Consider the following 7,815-nt stretch of genomic DNA (forward strand, 5'->3'; position numbering starts at 1 on the left):
CCAACCACTAACCATCTCCCTCTTGCTCTTAAAGCCACAAATATATCTAAGTTGACCATCCGTTTCAAGCAAACCATATTCAAGGGGAATAATAAAGCTCAAGTATAAGGAATTTACCCACTTGAATGAAAGAATGGATGGTGGTGGCTTGGGGAGAGGTATTTCCAATGTCCTTGCAAGCTCTACTCCCTTGTATTTTTCCTTGATTGTCTCCACCTCTTTACAAACTTCTTCCTTCTCAATCCTTCATTCATCAATTTCATCTAACTATTCTCCATCACTCACATCATAAATAGGAGGTTGAGAGAAATCTACCTCCACATTGCTTTCCATCTCATTGGGAGAAGGTTCTTCAAACTCAAAGGATTCACCACCAAGAAGGTCGGATGCATGATCTTCATCACCAAAGGAACTCAATTCTTGCTTCATTCCCTCCAAGTCTTCATTCAAAACTTGTTTTGGAAGTTGTGCACTCTCCTCCTCAACATCAAATTCGATCTTCTTGGAAGAATTTTCTTCAATTCTATGTTCCCATGGAGGCTCTGAATCTCCTAAGTCTTCAACCACTTCTTCCTTTTCTTCAATGAGCATAGGCTCCTCCAATTGTTCTAACACAAAGTGGCATCCCTCATCACCCACCGGAGTTTCCAATCTCTCCTTCATGCTATGCTTTTTAATTAGTTCTCCACCTGTGACCATGGAAGTGCTTTGAGTGCTCAAGCATTGGGAGGTTAAAATGCTTACTACCTTGGTCAAGGTAGTCACAAATTCTAGTGTCTCCCTTTGTATTTCTCCTTGCCCTTGAAGTATAAGGCTGAGGATTTCAGCCATTGAGGATTGGGGTGGATAAGAGGGTTCATTGTCTTGGAAAAAGGGTTCATAATAGGAAGGTGGTTCTTCTTGGTAAGGGTGTGGTGGTGTGTATTGAGGTGGTTCTTGGGAGTATGGATATTGGAATGGTGGTTCCATGTATGGCTCATATGGTTCAAGAGGTGGTTGGTATGGTGGATATGGGTCAAGGTCATATGGAGGTGTTTGGTGAAAGGAGGCTTGTGAGTATGGTTGAGGGTTATGTTGAGGATATGGCTCATGGGCATATGGTGGTGGTTCTTGAAAGTCACAAGGAGATTCACCATAGCCATTGGGTTGATATGCATCATAGGATGGCTCTTCTTCATAGTGCATTGGTAGAGGTTGTTGCCATGAGGATTGATCATATGCATATGGCTCCTCCCACCTTTGGTTATCACATCCTTGATATGCATCCTCATTGTAGCTCCCATTTCCAACAACATAACTAGAACCAAACTCAAAGCCAAAGTGAGAATTCATAATAGCAAAAGAAAATGAAAACAAAATCAAATAAGAAGCAAGAAAATTAAATCCTAAAACTAGCAAGAGCTAACAAAAGCAAACATATTCACACTATTCACATATATACAATAACCAATAACATAACACCATTGCAATTCTCCGGCAACGGCACCATTTTGACAATTGGACTTTTGACGGTTTATAATTCACAAATGAAGTCTTGTTGTAAAGTACAGTTTCTAAACCAACAATAATCCTTACATACAAACATTTGTTTGTCACAAGTAACAAACCCCTAAAATCTATAAACCGAAGTATTGAACCTCGGGTTGTTCTCCCTAGGAATTGCAATAAAGTATTCTTATTATTGGTTATGAAGTATATTTTGGGGTTTTTGATAAGAGACATGAAATATAAATGGCAAGGAAGTAAACTAATGGCTAAAAAGGTCTTGGCAAGGGTTGGTGGTCAAGGATCTCTATCCCTATCACTAACCACAACATGATAATTGGCAAAGATCAACCCCATTAAGTCATCCTCTAACTAATAAAGGAAAGTTAAATGAGCTATGTCAATCCAAGTCCATAAGTCCTAGTTCTCCACCAAATCAATTAGTGAGATCTAGAGTTAATAGCTCCCAGTCGTCAATCACTTGAACATTAGTAACTCAAGAGTTCCTAAGTTACCTTCCCAAGCCAAGAGCATAAAATTCTACTCTAAAATCCTTCCAATCATTTCATCAAACACTTGGAAGGCATAAAAGGAAAGCATAGTAAAATAGCAAGGAAAGTAAATCTATACTACTCAATTGCAAGTAAATTAACAACAACAAATCAAATGAACAATAAAGGAACATGAATCATAAATTGCATTAAAGAGAAATAGAATAAACAAAAGTGCATCAACATAAAAGTGGAGAATTACAAGAATTAAATGCTAAACTAGAGAGAAGAAATGTAGATGAAGAATTACAAAAAGGAAACGTAAATCAAGGCATGAAATTAACCTAGATCTAAGAACTCCTAATCTAGATCCAACCTACTCCTAATTCTAGAGAGAAGAGAGAGCTTCTCTCTCTAGAAACTAACTAAAGCATGATAAAACTAAAATAAAACTCAACTAATGACTAGATGCCTTATTCCCATTCGATCCTTGGGTTAAATAGCATCAGAAATGAGTTGGATTGGGCCCAACATGCCTTAGAATTCGCTGGCCACGAGTTGCATTAAGTGAAGCATGTGCAACCATCGGCGTGTACGCATACCGTGCGCGTGCGCGCCCGTATGCTCAGTAAAACTATGGCAAATCTTATCTCATTTCGAAGGCCCAGATATTAGCTTTCCAATGCAACTAGAACCGCATCATTTGGACCTCTGTAGCTCATGTTATGATCGATTAAGTGCGAAGAGGTCGGCTTGACAGCTTTTGCGATTCCTTTATTTCTTCATGAGTTCTCCATTTTTACATGCTTTTCCTTCATTCCCTTGATCCAATCTTTGCCTCCTAAATTTGAAATCACTTAAGAAACATATCATGACATTTAATGGAATCGAGGTGAATTAAATTTAGCTATTTTAAGACCTCAAAAGCATGTGTTCACTCTTAAGCACAATTAAAGGAGAATTTACAAAACCATGCTATTTCATTGAATAAATGTGGGTAAAAGGTGATAAAACCCTCTAAATTCATACCAAGATAAACCCTCCAAATGGGGTTTATCACCTTTCGGATGAAAAATACCAGGTACGATCTCTGCACGGCTAATCAACTGTCGGATTTCTCGTCTTTGATTAAAAATACCATGTACAGCTACCGTACGGCTAATCATCTGTCAGTTCCCACTAGCGTCGGAATAGGATCTCTCTATCCTTTTGCAAACTGTCACTGCGTCCAACATTCGTGAGTGTGAAGCTCGTCAAAGTCATCCCTTTCCAGATCCTACTCGGAATACCACAAATAAGGTTTAGACTTTCCGGATCCCAGGAATGCTGCCAATTGATTCTATCCTTTACCACGAAGGTTCTGATCTCACAGACTTGGTCCGTAGATCAGGGACCCAAGAGATACGCACTCAAGCTGTCGCCCAATGACTATGTTGAGCTCAATTAGAACGGGAGTGGTTGTCAGGCACGTGTTCATAAACGTGAGAATAATGATGAGTGTCACGAATCATCATATTCTTCCTATTGAAGTACGAATGAGTATCTTAAAACAGAATCAAGCGTGATTGAATAGAAAACAGCAGTAATTACATTAATCCATTGAGACACATTAGATCTCCTCACCTCCACCTATGGGGTTTAGAGATTCATGCTGTAGAAGATACAATATGAAACATGTAAATTGTCATGAGTTACTAAATAAATCTCTAAAAGTAGTTTTTATACTAAACTAGTAACTTCGGGTTACAGAAAATGAGTAACTAGCTGTAGATATTGTAGAATTCCACTTCCGAGGCCTACTTGGTGAGTGTTTAAGCTGAGCGTGCATATACCTCATATTGGAGTTAAACGCCACCCTGGGTGCCAAAATGGGCGTTTAACGCCGAAAAGTATGCCAGTTCTGGCGTTTTATGCCAGAAAGTTTTTGGCTGACTTTTAACGCCAGTTTGGGCCATCAAATCTCGGACAAAATATAGACTATTATATGTTGCTGGAAAGCCCAAGATGTCTACTTTCCAACGCAATTGAGAGAGCGCCAATTGGGCTTCTATTACTCTAGAAAATCTATTTCGAGTGCAGGAGGGTCAGAATCCAACAGCATCTGCAGTCCTTTCTCAGCCTCTGAATAAGATTTTTGTTCAGGTCCCTCAATATCAGCCAGAAAATACCTGAAATTACAGAAAAATACACAAACTAATAGTAAAGCCCAGAAATGTGATTTTTGAATAAAAACTAATAAAAATATAATAAAAAGTAACTAAAATATACTAAAAACTACCTAAAAATAATGCCAAAAAGGGTATAAATTATCCGCTCATCCTTTCTCCAACCAGAGTTACAAGTTTTAGAATATGGATCATGAGCTTACCTAGATGAATTTCCAAGGTAATTAGCTTCCTCCCAGTTAACTCATTCTTCTGTTTCCAACTCTCTTTGAGGTGATGGTTGAGTGTGGATGGCTGCAGCCTGATTCTTCTGCATCTGCTTGGTCAATTCAGCCAATTGCTTGGTGATCATCTTATTCTGGGCCAGGATTGCATCCATGTGGTTTAATTCCAGGACTCCCCTGTTGCTGCTTCTGTCTGAGGCATAAAAATACTCATTGTCAGCCACTGTCTCTATAACATCGATGGCTTCTTCAATGGTCTTCTTCTTGTTAAGGGAACCTTCAGATGAGTGGTCTACAGCTTTTTTTGACTCGCAATTCAGAACTTCATAAAAGATATGATGTTTCACCCACTGATTAAACATATCAGGGGGCATTTCCTTGTCAAATCCTTGAACCTCTCTCATGCTTCATAAATAGTCTCACCATCCTACTGTCTGAATGTCTGCACTTCAGTTCTAAGCCTGTTTACTTTTTGTGGATGGTAGAACCTTGTTAAGAATCTATTCACTACATCCTTCCAAGTTGTCAAGCTTTCCTTGGGAAATGATTCTAGCCATTTTGATGCTTTGTCCCTCAAAGAAAATGGAAACAGTAGCAATCTATAGGTGTCAGGATGAACACCATTGGATTTAACTGTGTCACATATCCTTTAGAATTTAGTGAGATGCTCATTAGGGTCCTCTTGGGCAATTCCTCTAAAACAACAGTTGTTTTGTACAAGAGTTATGAGCTGAGGCTTCAATTCAAAATTATTAGCATGGATAGTTGGCTTTTGCGTGCTGCTGCCATAGTTTCCTGGGTTTGGATTGATGTAGGAGCCCAGAACTCTCCTCTTTTGTCCAGCAGGATTGGCTGCACCTTGTCTGGCATGATTGTTCACCTCTCCTCCATGATGGTTTTCCATATCATCCTCCATGATGATTTTCCATATCATCCTCCATGGTTATATCTAAGTCTTCCTCCTCTTCTTCTGCACCAACAGCCCTCTTTCCTCTTGCTTCCCTTCTTAATCTCTGGAAGGTTCTTTCTGGTTCACTGTCAAAGGAGGTTAAAACCTCTCTTCTACATGTCATATAATGAACAAGTACAAGAAATAGCAAATGCAGAGTCCACTAAAATAGGGTATAGTTAGCTTGGTTAGAGCAATTTATCAAATGGCTAGTGGGTTAGCTTGCTAGAAAGTAAGTAAATAAGGAAAAATAAAAAGAAACAACTCAAATTGCAGAAAACGAAAATGAGCAGCTGAATTTAAAATTCAATTAATCAAATGAAAAGAAAAGTGCTCAATCTAGTTATCCTCCAATTTAATAATTGTCAATACAAAACCAATCCCCGGCAACGGCGCCATAAATTTGATTCACTCGAAAACTGTCTCTTAACAATTTCCTACCGGCAAGTGTACCAGATTGTCGTCAAGTAAAAACTCACTGTAGAGTGAGGTCGAATCCCACAGGGATTGGTTGGTTGATCAATGTTAATTGGAGAATTGTGCTAGTTGAGCGAAATTAAAATTGGGTTGAGATTGCAGAACGTAGATTTGGCGGGAAACTTAAATTGCATGAAATTAAATGACAAAAATTAAAGTGCAAGAAATTAAATGACAGAAACTTAAATTGCAGGAAATTAAATGGGAATGGGGATTAAGCATGAAATTAAAGAAGCGGAATATAAACATAATGGTGAAGATCAGAGTATAGGGATTCATTTGGTTTTAGGAGATATTGAATTCTCAGGATCAAATCATTTTCACCTCTTCCTCAATCAATGCATTCATTGACATTGCTTGGCAATCTTAGATGATTGGATCCCAATGTCTTGGCTCACCAATCTCTCTAAGCATGAACAATTGCCCAATGTCTTGATTTAATTACTCATGGGAAGAGTTAAAGTTTGGTCACTAATTATACCACACAAATTCATAGATCAAAGTATTGGTAGGATTAAATGTCACAATATCCATCCAACCCCCAATCTAATCCAATGTGAGAAAGCAATTCTAGCATGAATTCTTCATCCCTCTCTCAAGGATCAGAAGAATTCCAATTATGGATAGTTTCTCTGTCGACACAACTATCCATCTGAATTAAGATCGAAAGCCTTCTAACAACAATCAAGATAAACGAAAGAAGATAAAGATGAAAACTACTATTGATCTATTGAATTACAATAGAGCTCCCTAACCCAATGAAAGGGGTTTAGTTGTTTATAGCTCTCAAAATGGCAAATGGAATTGAAAAATACATTCTCAATTGAAAGAATTGCAGAAAATTAAAATGAACCGAAAAGTAAAAAGTCAAGTCCCAAAAAAAGTCCTTTCTAACTTGAATTCTAAGCAATTTATACACTTTCTTCCCTTGATCTTCAATCTTTGAGTTGGGCTTTTGGCCTTGATGGAATTGGGTTGAAGTTGCTCAATTGGTTTCCCTTACAGTTGAGAAAAGATCTTCTTTTAATCGCAAAGTTCTGGTGCTCAAGTTGGAGTCAACGTTTGACAGCCAACGTTGACTCAAACGCCTTTCTTAAAAACCAGATATACTTGCTGTCATTGGCGTTTGACTCAACGTTGGAGATCCAACATTCTCCTACCCACGCGTACGTGTGCCTTGCGCATTTGCGCCCTTGGGGTCAGAATGCGCATCCACGCATGCGCGTGCTGCACGCATGCGCGTGGATAAAAAAATCCCCTTTCCAATTTTAAAAACATATAGAAGAGTGTTGTCATCAGCGTTGGACTGGCAACATTCCCTCCAACGCTAGCCTATCCACGCGTCCGCGTGCTGTATGCGTGCGCGTGGATTCTCAAAAGTTAGGCGCACGCGTTCGTGCCATAGACGCGTACGCGTCGCTGCGCTTTTTCAAATTCAGAAGTTTGGGATCAAATTCGCGCACGTTGGCCACCAACGTTTGAGGTAGAATTTGGGGTCCAACGTTACCCATCCATGTGTACGCGTTATCTACGTGTATGTGTAGATTGCCAGAATTTCCAATCCACGCGTACGTATACAGCATGCATGCGCGTCGCTATAGATTTTCAAAAATCTCCAGAAAGCTCATTTATTCACAACGTTGGGGGTAACGTTGGATTGCCAACGTTCCCTCCAACATGGGCACCAGCAGATTATGCAGAATCTTGCTCTGCTTCCTTCTCGACGTTTGAGGTAACGTTGGTGGTCCAACTTGGCCACCAATGTTGCTACTCCTTCATCTTCTTCATGCTCCGTCTTCAACTTCCTTCTATGCTTTCCTTCACCTATCATCAACCAATACATGCATCAAAGCTTTGCTAAAGTCATGAGAATTCTCATCATTCTTAACACACAAGTAATTATAACATAATTCTCATGAAATTGCATCAAATTAACTATGGTTATATGAATCTAGGCATACATAAATTTCTACCCCAATTGCTTACTTATAACTCAAGAAAGTGTATAAAACCTATTAAAAACA

At 39.1% G+C, this 7,815-nt stretch overlaps 1 non-coding gene across 1 annotated transcript; it reads left to right on the forward strand.

Annotated features, from left to right (window-relative positions):
• Positions 1–4,725: 4,725 nt before the first annotated feature.
• On the forward strand, positions 4,726–4,828 carry LOC148555593 (small nucleolar RNA R71). Its single transcript, XR_015886370.1, has one exon. It is a non-coding gene; the product is annotated as a small nucleolar RNA R71 (small nucleolar RNA).
• Positions 4,829–7,815: the final 2,987 nt, after the last annotated feature.

The sequence above is a fragment of the Arachis ipaensis genome, chromosome B6 (genome assembly GCF_059453495.1).
Source record: "Arachis ipaensis isolate K30076 ecotype BB chromosome B6, ASM5945349v1, whole genome shotgun sequence".
NCBI lineage: Eukaryota > Viridiplantae > Streptophyta > Magnoliopsida > Fabales > Fabaceae > Arachis > Arachis ipaensis.